This window comes from Motacilla alba, chromosome 3 (genome assembly GCF_015832195.1).
Source record: "Motacilla alba alba isolate MOTALB_02 chromosome 3, Motacilla_alba_V1.0_pri, whole genome shotgun sequence".
NCBI lineage: Eukaryota > Metazoa > Chordata > Aves > Passeriformes > Motacillidae > Motacilla > Motacilla alba.
In genome coordinates, this window is record NC_052018.1 from 98,775,060 (window position 1) to 98,786,952 (window position 11,893).

Below are 11,893 nucleotides of genomic sequence, written 5' to 3' on the forward strand. Positions count from 1 at the left end.
TTACATCCCCAGGTGCTTTAGTAATCTTCTTCCCTTAATACCAATACTTTTTGCTGATTATCAATATTTTCCTTGGGCTAGTAAGGCTTTACTGGTTGTTGTTCATAAACAATTATTTGGGCAGCATACACAAATGGTGGTCATGGAGGGATACCTGAAGATCCCTCTCCTTCACACCTTACCAGAAGAATATCCTTTTTACTGGGCTAGGTGGTCTTGGTCCTCCATCTCTTGTTGTCATGAACCTAACATTCCTCGTTGGCTGCCCAGTGGACTGATGTCAAGATGAGCCAAGACATCTTTCCTTCCCTCCAGCCAGTGTGGGTGCTTTGACAGGATGTGTTGGATTGATCTCAGACTGAAGGTGGCATTTCTGTGTCTGCCTTGCCTTTGGTGAATGTCACAGTGCCCTTGGTTGATGCACCAAATCTGGGCATGACAACAGGAGAGATAAAGCAAGGAACAATCCTCCTTTGTTCCCGTGTACCAGTGGGATTCAAAATCCAGCTGGAGGAGGCAGGAGGTGCATTTTCTTAGTGTTTCGTGTTGGCCACTTTAGGTGCTAATTACAATTACCCAGCAATTATGGTACCTCATATTGGAGGTGAGTAGCTGGGGTTTGGATATTTCCCTGCTGGATCCAAGCACACAGAAGGGAGGTGTAGGAGTTTCTGTCACCACACCTAAACCCTTTGTCAGTCTTGGGCTAGAGCGCCCAGGGTGATTAATTGTTAATGATGGAGGCGCTGCATTGTTTGTCCACTGAATAAATAAAGCATATTTTCCAGCTGTTTCCTCCTCCAAGTCTTTCCCAGCTCCTTCCAACTTCCCCACATCACTCCCTTTTCCTAATTTCCCCATCTTTTCTGTGACTTTCTTCTGCTGTTTCAGCTCTGGTGGGCAATTCCCAGGGTGACAGAAGGCTTTCCAAGGGAAACCTGAATGTCCCAAATGTCCCCATACAACCCCCTTCCCGAAATCATCTGTGTCAAAAAGTGATGGTTTTGCCTTTTTGCAATGATCGTATTTAATTATTAGTTAAATATCGAGGTCAGTACCCACTCCTGTCCCTAAAGAAGCGCTATGCCTTTTAAACAAGCAGAGCTGGAGGGCAAGGGCATTGAATGATCAAACCATCTGCAGAAGAATTGACCTTTCCATTTGTCCTTCAAAGCCAAGGTTGCTGTATTTTCCCAGAACTCGTGACCTATATAGCAAGTTGGTCCTATTAGGGTTGCTGGCCCTAAGATGCTCATTTTTGTTGCCACCTGTTTCAGAAACTGCCATGGTTTCAGCATCCTTATGGAAAACAATTCCATCATTCCATCAGGTCTTTCCAAAAGCAGGAATGCAGCATGATGGGACACACCAAAACCCATTCTGGAAGTAGTGCACCAGTTAAATGGACAGACCCTGAGGACACTCTGAATCAATATGTAATAACAGTGGTGCTGTATGAAGCCTCCATTCCATCAGAGCAGCTCTGTGACATTGATTTGTACCAGAGAATAACTAGGAAGCTTTTCTCTCTGTAAATCCACTTCCTAACCTAGCAAACTTTTACAGCATGGACGTGTCTGTGTGATATTAGTTCTAGTTTCTTCCATGTGTTCTGACAGGGATATATATCTAGTCCTCTTTGCTGAGAGTACATCTTCTTTAAAAATGTTTTTTTGTTTTTTTTTTTTTTTCTGGAAGAGCTTTGCTTGGAAAAAAAGTTAATTTTGATTACAGTTTTATGATGTTCAAATATTGGAGTCTTTTCTTAGCAAAGAATGTTTTCTCTAGCATAAAAATGCATGTGTGTGGTGGGTTCTGGGAATCAGTGGAAATTATGTTAGCAAGAACATGGGTTTTGCTTATATGTTGGGAAAGCCAGTGCTGCCATTGACTGTAACTCTAAACAAAAATAAGCTGGGTACTGTTTTTCACTCACAGGCCACCCAGCTGAGAAGTGTTCTCACTATATCAACAAGGACAACTGTGAGAAGTCAAGTGCATTGGAGTCAGACTCATCTCACCATCTTCAGGTGTCCAACTTCAGCACCATCAACTTGACGCTGAGACTCTGTGTAAAGGAATTCAGGATGGAATGAGCCATCATGGTTCCTGTGGAAACATGAGGTCTACAATTGTCTATTTCTATCCAGAGGGTTTTAAGGGAGCCCAGAACTGCCACTTACAGTGTAAATACCCAGTACCAGCCTAGATAAATCCTGTGTTTGACCCCTGAGGTCCTCAGTAGGTCTCCAGACTCCCAGTCTTGCCTCCCACTCACCTGGATGCCCTACACACTGTATATATACAGCACCAGTCCCTGCTCAGCCTGTCTTAATTAATAACAGCTTTATTATCTGATAGGGACCAACAGAATATAACCTGTGACACAGAAGGCTCCTGCCCTGAGATGGTTTCCTGCAGACAGATGGCAAGCAGAAAATATGCCAGAAATGCTCTGCCTCAGAAGGTTCCCTTTCAGGCATTGCTGGCTGGCGTGGGCGCCAGTTACAGAGGAGTTCTTCAAGGCTAAGGCAGCATGGAAAACCTGCAAGGGATAAACATGAAACCAAACGAGGGAAGAAGACCCAAGCAATTAGTATTCTCCAGTGAGGGTTTTATTTCAGCCTGTTGCTCTCCCTCTCTGCTTAGCACTGTAGATATACAACTCGTGGGAGGGCAGCTCTGCCCAGGGAGATGTAGCATCCACACAGGCTGGAGAAGGGGTGGGAGACAGCACGTACCCCGCTTAATTTTACAGACTCGGAGCAGATTTCAGCAGCTGACGTCATGACTGGTGTGAGGTTGGTGGGGACGTCGGTGGCAGAGGCAGCAATTAAACCCCTGGCATTCTGACTGGAGGCACAGTCATGTCCTGCTTCATCTGAAGTAGAGTTGGTCTGACACAGCAGAAGCCTTTACGTAACCAGGCCAGATTTTCACTTTTGGAGCAACAGTTTCAGAAGAACTACAGAAACTACAGACAGGATTTGTTGCTACTTATGAGCAGGGGGGTGAGCCCTTCTCTCACCTCCTGTCTCGCACCCACCCTCACTGCGTGACAAGTATGTCAGGGAGTGAGAGCTGGTCTTGCAGCTAACTACCAGGCTTCTGTTTCTATTCCCATTTCCTCTCTGCTTTCTGTTGGGATAGCAGAGGTTTGCACTGGCATGTGAGACATTTTCTTATTGCTCTCTACAACCGCAGTCGCATTTCAGAAGCTTTTTGGCACGTTGCCCTGCTGGCAGCCCACAATCACAGTAGCAGATTCTCAGGCTGAACTGTTTTTGTTGCAATGCATTTAGCCCATCTCTATTATTGCACAAGCTTTTCTTTTCTCCCTCATCTGCTCTGGCTGTATCAGGAGGTATCAACCTTTTTCAGGGAATCTTTAATCTTTTTCCAGCATTTGAAGTGAACCTGAATAAACACTTGTTAGGTAAAAAAGCTTAATAGGAAAGACTTAGCGTGTTTCTTGGCTTGTTCTGGCTGACACCATCTCTTGCTGACACAGTATTACAACAGCAGTAGTGCAGCAATACACTTACAATGGCTTGGTGCATGTAAACACTATTGTTTGAAGGGGGAAGAATCATACTGACATGCCTTTTGACTCCTGATGTGGTCATTGCCTATCCCATGAGCATGCCTTCCTTGTAGACACACTCACCAAGTGGTTTCCTGGAAAACAGAGGCTTAAAACTGATAGGCATTTTCTAACAACACTTAAAACTGTGGGATAATAAAGTGAAATGCTTTAATTAATCTGTTTCCTTTTCAAGTAAAACCATTCAGCCAGAGCAAGGACAATAGATGACTCCCCATGAGTTCATCAGCTGTAAATCCAGGGTGTAAAGTAAAACAAACACATCATAAAATTTCTGCCCTGTTTTTTTCCCCACCTGTTCTTTAGACGATTCATCTGTTTTAGAAAGCTTATTAGTTCAAGGCTTTAAAATCATGAGCTCTACATGGGGAGCAAGGATGATGTGCAGGCAGAGGACACTGAGGTCTTGATTTGAAGCAGAGGTGGGAAATGTTGGCATCCTTAGTGAGGAATGAAGTGAGCAAGAGAGTGGTGGGCTGGGGGGCATGCGTGCATTGGGGTTGCCCGCCCAAGTTCAAAGCACTTATGCAGACACTTGCCTGTAATGGTGTGTTTAAACACAGACCCAAAGATCTTAAATACATGCACAAACCTAAAACTCTAAACCTGTCACCTCAACGTGTGCCTGTGTGCTTTTCTGAGTCAAAGCCTGCACAGTGAGGTGGGTTTGGCGAGAGCTTTGCTGGGATACAGGCTCATAATGACTGGGGCTGGCAGGGCAGAGCTGGAGTCTTTTGTAGGAACTCAGCTACCACTGTCAGAGTCTGTAGAAGCCACAGTCTCCAATTAACATCTTTAATCTTATTATCTCAAGCCTTTTATCTTCACATTTTCTTGTCTGTTTGTTTGTTTTCTTTAAATTTGTTTACATATACTGAACTGAAAGTTTTTCTGGAAATGCTGGTATGACTTTTAACTGCAAGAGTGATTCACAGACAATAATTAATTCAAAGATCTTGGCATCTCTTTTCCTTGTAAAAAAAAAAAGTGGTGAATATTCTGTGATTTTCTTGAAAGATTTTTCCCTCTAAATGTGCATGTTTACACTCACACCCACACAGACTCACACACATTTGCAAATGCAGACACTTCGCTCTTCTTCTGGAGCTTTTAAGTTCTGGAGCAGCACATCTGACCTGTACAATTAACCCTTTCTGCTATGTATCTCCTTTATTTATGTCTAAAAGCAAGACAGAGCTTTTGAGGTTGGTGGTGCTCATCCTATAGGTTTTTGTCCACACCTTAAACTTCCTGAGCTTCCTGCACTAAGCAGGCAGATGCAAACAGCAAGGAAGATCGGTGCCCCATGCTAACTCCTGCAGGAGTGATAATTTCAGGCTCCATCTGGGAGGCTGCTGCTTGGCCTGGGTCAAACCAGGCATTTTTCTAAGGAATGAACAGTGCTGATCATCTCCCAGTGCCCAGGATTGTTCCTCCGTGTTGTTTAATTTATTAAATATTGCTGTTGATATAAAGGTTATAGCTTACTCTCATTTTACTATCTATTAGCAGCAAAAGGAGTGAGTTGTACCTCAGATTTTGTAAGCCCTCAGGAGTATTCTTAGGCAATAAATTAAGACTGGACCTTGCAAGTCTGAAAACAAGCTCATACAGAGCATAAGGGGCAGGATTTCCCCACTGGCACCATAAATGGAGTCTCTCATGAAACCTGGAGTGGCTCCTCACTGTAAGCATCAGCCATTATTACAGCTCACAATTTCATTTGAAATGTAGGCATCTAAAGAAAAAAAGCAAGTTGCAAAACACCTTTGAAGAGTGAGATCTTATTTTTCCTTGTTTTGAAAAAAGGTCATTTATGCAATGCCAGAATTCCTGTAGCTTACTACTTTCCAATATTATTTCAGAAGTTAAAAGCTATGATGCTGATTTTTAATCACCATCACAGCATGACAAAAATCCTACTTATTTTGCAGTGATGGTTATATCATTGCAATACTGACAGCTCTCTTGGGACCTGTGCAAGGTAACAAGAAGGCTGGAGGTGAGGTGGGTTCAGCCAAATAAACAAGGAGCCCGCAGCAGAATACAGAGTCACTCTATAATTATACTCCAGTTTTTTTCTGCCTTGTCTATGAAGCAGAGTCACTGGAATAGGACAGCTTTTAAAAATCAGGGAGGACCAAGATTATTATAACTAACTATAACAACTCTTGGCTCTTTGAGGGTATTTATTCAAATAAGCCCTTGCTCTAAGACCTTGCTCTTCACAAAGAGAGATAAATGTAATTATCACAGTTCTAAAGTGGGGAAAGATGAGGTTTAATTAACTACTTGTGTATATACTGCAAATGAGTAGCAGAGATGGGAACAGAAACCAGTTTTCCTGACTTCCTCTGGCACCTGAATCCCAGCGCCACCTCTGTCAGGTACACACGACAGTGAGATAAGCAAGACAAGATACCACTGGGTAAAAGCCGAGACCACAGACAGTCCCAAGCCCAGATGAAGTGTCTCTGGATACACCTATTGCCTATGGTCTGGCGTTTGGTGAACACAGCCTGGCTTGAGGGACCTGCATGTTGTATCTGTGAGAGACCAGTTTGATTGTCATAGTGTTGTCCTCCCAACAATCCTAAAGTTTCCTTGTGGGAAAGAGTTACCTACTGAGGCATCACCCATGTGGCTGCTCTCTGCTGCTCCACCACTCCAGCTGTGCTAACCAGGGACTCCTGGCTTTATCCATGTCAGTGGTTTGGGATGCAGCTACAGTGATACACACCCTACACCATCCACTGACAGTTCTTGGTTTCTAACCTCTGTTGCATTTGTTCCAATGGCAGGAATGTTCATGCAGGCTCAGACAGGACCTGTGGCCACTGAGCCATGCACTGGGAGACTCCTTGTTCCAGAAACTGAGCCACAGCCTGGAAGAAGCTGTACGAGGAGGTGCAAAGATGAGATAAGGCAGGCACTGATTCCTCAAAGCCAGCATTTAGCTGTTTTCCCAAAAGGCTGATGACAGAGAAGGATAGCTTTAAAGTGTTCTGTTCTGAATAAACAGTGCCAAAGCAGAGGAAGGGATCTCTCTTTCACCCCTCTTGCTGACTTTGGGGCAGGAATATTCAAACTCTTTTTCCTCAATGCCTGCACAGCCTGGGTGCTGTGTCTTCCTTAGGCATCGCCAGCTGTCATAACAGCTCTGGAAGTCAAGGTGCTCACGGCATCTCCACAGGCTCTCTGGAGGTTTATCCACCTGTTTGTCTTAGGGTTTTCTTTTCCTATGATTGTGATAGAAGTTGTCTCAGCAAATGAGGAGAATTCATTGCTACACAACTGAGATCACTTTCCTCTATGGGTCAAAATGTAACCTAAAGCTTTCAGATTCCACTCGCTGTGGCTTCCTGAGCACACTGGTGTGTGTCTACAGCCATTTACCCAACTCCAGGAGGCAAATCAAGTTCAAATGCTCAGAACCAGTGTTTTCTGACTTTTACTCATGGCTTATTATGTTGCAGCAGTGAGGCTTTTAAGACAAGAAGGTATTTCTACTCCAGGCTGAAATAACAGGCTTTAGCACAGCCAGCAGGTGTCTTGCTGCTCACAGCCTGGACAATACCTGGTTTTGCTGAGAGTGGAAGTAGCTACAACTGTGGCAAGGGGTGACTTTGATGGCAGAGGGAAACCTGTAAATGGGAATCACAGCTTTTACTTCCAGTCACAATCAGACCTATTTAGCATTTGCTCAGCTTCCTACAGGACAATGTTATTTTTATCCCACTAAAGCTTAAGGGCAAGAAAACAAACCTTTGAAAACTTGCTGTCTTCACTAGGTTGGGTCAAAGTGACCACTGGATACTACATGCAAATGCATGCATGTACATATATGTATCTTCTATTGAAGGTTCTCCAGTGTGACTTTATATTCAGGGCTTTCAGGTCAGATGGCACTTAAAGATACTCAAGTGCTTGAAGAGAGAAGTGGAGACTCTGACTCAGTGTTTGGGTGACAGCCTGATCCATCACCCAGATACTTTCTTCCAAGGAGAAATTTCAAAACAGATGTCATTAAAGTGCTTATTTGTGAGAAACAGCCTGAAGACTGAAGGCAGGGAGGAGGGAAGGGAGAGAGGAGCAGCAGCAGCCATCACCTGAAGGTGCTGTGGGTAGAGATGCTGCTGCAGTTCTTCTGCATCCCCTTCCACTGTGCAGATGTCAACAGCTGTAAGAGGAGCCCAGGATGTAGCTTAGATTTTGCTGTCATCGCTGATTCCAGAAGCTATTCTGGAATGCCACCTGCTGGCATTTTTCCTGTTAACTACCCTAGAGATGAACAGTTGTGTGGTCGCATCCCAAGCCTGGAAGCAAAGAGACAAAGTTGACCTTTTCAGTCCTTTTCAGTGAATGTCCTTCTTGTTTTCTTGAAGAGAGGTTGCCCTGAGGCCCTGTGAAAAGTCCAATTATGTAAGGGGGGGACTTGTTATGTGGGACCGGGAAAGGGGATGCCAGTGCCAAAAGAAGCGATGAGATGTGGGTGAAAGAAACAAGGAAAAAAGTAAAACAAGAGAGAAAAATCTTCACGACTAGTGAGCGATAAATTAGGTCTTCCATCAAGCACCAGTTTAGATGGCCCTCAAAAAGGAGCATTTAAGTCCATGATTTTGCTTTTTCCATCACATTTTATAAGGCAGCAATTAAAAAAATCCCAACATCTTTTTAGTTTTTAGCTGAAACACTTTTAATTGGAAAGGAAGAGAAGGCACAGCTTCTGGCTGGTCTGCTTTTTGGCACCAACACCAAAATCTGCAGTGCTGATGTTTATAATCCCTGACAGTCCTGACAGCCAGACCAAAGCAAAGAACAAAGGCCCGTAGTGGTCAGTCGCCCTCATTCACACAGCAGGCAGAGCTCTGCATGCTGCTGCTGCATGCAATGGGAATAAGCCTCCCAGCTGCCATTCTCTTCATGGAGACACCTTCCTGCTGCTCCTCCAGCTTCCTGGCTGTGACCTGCTGCAGCTTTGAGGTTCCAGTGAAAAACCCTCAACAAACTCCCAATGCACCCAGAGGGTCCCAAGTTCTCTGAGTAGCCTCAGTGGGGACCTCCACCCAACCCTCTACCCAGCAGCTTTATTTGAGGCCAGCCCTGGGCTGCCTCCTAGGTGGGTTGGTCTCTGGTTTTGCTGTCAGGATGGGACCTTGAGGGGATGTCTTGTAGCTTCTCTCCAGCATCTTCAAGCATTGTATCTTCAATAATTGCACCCCCAGGTGACTCCTGGGTTTGGGCCACCCCTTTGCTTTGTCTGGGACTGTTGACAGAAGCTGCTACCAGCGCACAGCTCTGCTCAGGAACTGTGCTGTGGGTGAGAGCATAGTCTGTGCTGGCTCTCTTTGTGGGACACATTGTTCTTTGTGGGAGACAGTGCTGGTCCCTGGTATATATATATATATAATTTTTATATATTTTACATATTTTATATATATATTTATATATATATTTATATAGTCCTCTTCTGTTCTCAGGATGGTCTCACAAGTTTTCTTTTAATAAGTGCTGTGAACTAAATAGTTTCTCTGAAAAGGACTGTGTTGAATGATGGTGAAATCCTGCTGTCTGTGACTGCCATGAACGAGTAGTTTTGAGAAATCAACCTCTAGCCTTATCCAAGACACAAAGATCTCTAGATAGTCTAGTTGGGAGGCCTTGGCTCCACACTCATCCTTCTGGAATGGTCTGAGCTCTTTTCCAATATTTTATTTTAAGAGACCAGTGAACTTCTGGGCATAAATCTGATTCTCACTGATGGCTGGGAGGGCACGAATGTAATTGAACAGGACTGTTCTGCTGATGTGCATCCAATGGTCTGAGTAAACCATCCATACCTGCAGAGATTCTGCTGGCATCTCTGAAAAGCCTCCTGCTCATGGTCAGGTAGGGGAGGCTACTGGGACTTTGAGGGGTTTTGTTTGGTTTTACATACTTATTTCCTTATGCATTGCATGTAGAACTTGATGTATAAAAGATATATTTGGCATGTGGAGCGACCTTTGGAAGTGGAACTTCTTCAGTATGATGTACTTTGGGTGTGAGTACAGCATAATGGTTTTTAATATTTGGAGTTTCATGAAGTGATCATTATGCCTCTTCCCCCAGTAAAGCTGAAATTCTCTTCTTTCAGACACTTTCACTTTCTGTAGTACGGCATGTTGCAGAAAAAAGCTTTCACTTCTGCGGTGTATCACCCAAGGCTCTCCTTTTGGGTGAACACTGCCAAGTGACAGATGTGTTCCTGCAGAATACTCATATGCCTTGAGAGTACATCTCTGGCTCAGCAGCTTTCTCTGAATAGGAAAGTGCTCTTTTTGTGGGGAGTAAAATACGAGGAGATTTATGGCCTTCACTGATATAATGTAATCCAGCCATGACAGTCCTTTCATCATAATGAGTGATGGATCTTGTTGTTATTACTCTGATTTACTACTAACAGGTAGTTATTATTATTCTGTTTTTATTCTGATTTATTATTCTTGTTATTATTCTGATTTACTAGTAACAGGTAGGCTTGATCTACACTTGCCACAAAGAATGAACGTGTTAGGAAGGATAACACTGGAGTTGTGGTTCAAACCCACTCAAGAAAAACTGCCCTGCATGTAATATGTGGATGGTTTTATGTTGGTGGAAAAAAGCCAAAGGGAAAACCCCAAACCTTTGCTGTTTGAGTTTGCTCTTTTCAGTGTGTATCTCCTAATTTTTGAAAGTGAAATTCTTACGTTCTGCTTCTCACACTGTTAGTGAGTTCTGTGTGGAAGTATCTGTGGTCAGAGCAAGTCTTTAAGCAATTGGCACCAGCCCTGATTCTCCTTGATTTGCAGCAGGTGAGTTTTTTCTAAGTGGGTCTTAGGTCTGCTGGTGTTTTAGCACAGGAGCTTTGCAGGGCCATGTGGCACACAGGCAGATTATATAGCCTATACATAACCTCTTTTGCAGTAAGAGCCAAGTCTTTAAAAAAAATACACTTGGTGAGAATGATCCTGTATTTATCTGTAGGACCTGACTCTGTCACTTCTACAAACCTGCAAACAAAGTGAGTCATGATATGCCTCAACTTGTGTCTGAGCTTCTAAAGCTGATGAGAAAGGGGTGGGGACTGACTGGCCAGTCTTCTGTGTCTTGCATGGCCCACTTTCCATGCCAGTAAGGTGCCTTAGTCTGTGAGGCTGCCAAAGCCCTATGCTGATGGTGCTTCCACATACTTGAAGCTGTAATGCAGGAGAAAAGGCTGTTGTCCTATTATCCAGAGAACTGATAGTTCAGCTAGCTTCCTGGGCATGACAGCCAGCTCACAGTGATGGCACTACTGAGGCTTTGTGGATTCTGACTGTAGGCAAGCCTCAACAGAATAACCAGATCAAAACTGCTAACACCATAAGTTTTGCTTAAAAATTAATTAGTAGGAAGAAGGAAAAGGAGGAAGGGCAGGCGCTGCCTTGATGATTGAATTGCAAAAAGTAGCACCATGATAACTCTGAATGGTGTTTGGGCGAGGACAACATAAGGTTTGGAAATATGTGGAAAATATGTTAAAAAGCACCTCTCCAATGTGCACAGGGTCTGGACTCTTACTGGCTTTTTCTGACACTCGTGGGAGCTCAGTCCTCATCAGTCTGCTGCTAATAGTTTTTGAAAGAGGGGACTGATCATGCTTCTGGTATTCTGAAGTTTAGATTGGATATTAGGAAACATTTATTCACTGAAAGCATTGCCCAGTCCTGGCATAGCCTGCCCAGAGAAGTGGTGAAGTCACCATCTCTGGATGTATTTAAAAGATGTGTAGATGTTGCACTTGGAAACATGTTTAATGCTGGTTTAACATTTGGACTCGATGATCTTAGAGGTCTTTTCCAGCCTAAACAATTCTGATATTCTGCATTGCTCAAGGAGAGGATTCCAGTCCCTCCAAAGAACAAGCCAAAGAACAATATAGGGCATCTCAGGTCCAAAACACAGGTAGCCCAAAAAATCACCAGCTGCATTGGGGGTGCACTGGGGGTAGGTCCTCATCTGCATCCGCAGGAGCAGGCAGGCCTCCAGTGGTGGGTGGCAGGGCCTGGGAGCTTTTGTGTGTTGAAAAAGGCTTCTGTAAGAAACTGCATTTCACCTTCTTGAGATATAAAGCCCTTGTGTTCAGCTGGCTTTCCATGGACATACCTGGTTTCCAGCTTGAAGGAATAAAAACACCTACTGCATGACAGTGGGGAGGCTGCAAACTGAGGATCTGGATATATGGGTGTGCATGCATATCTTCAATAACATGTGTATTTACTGTAG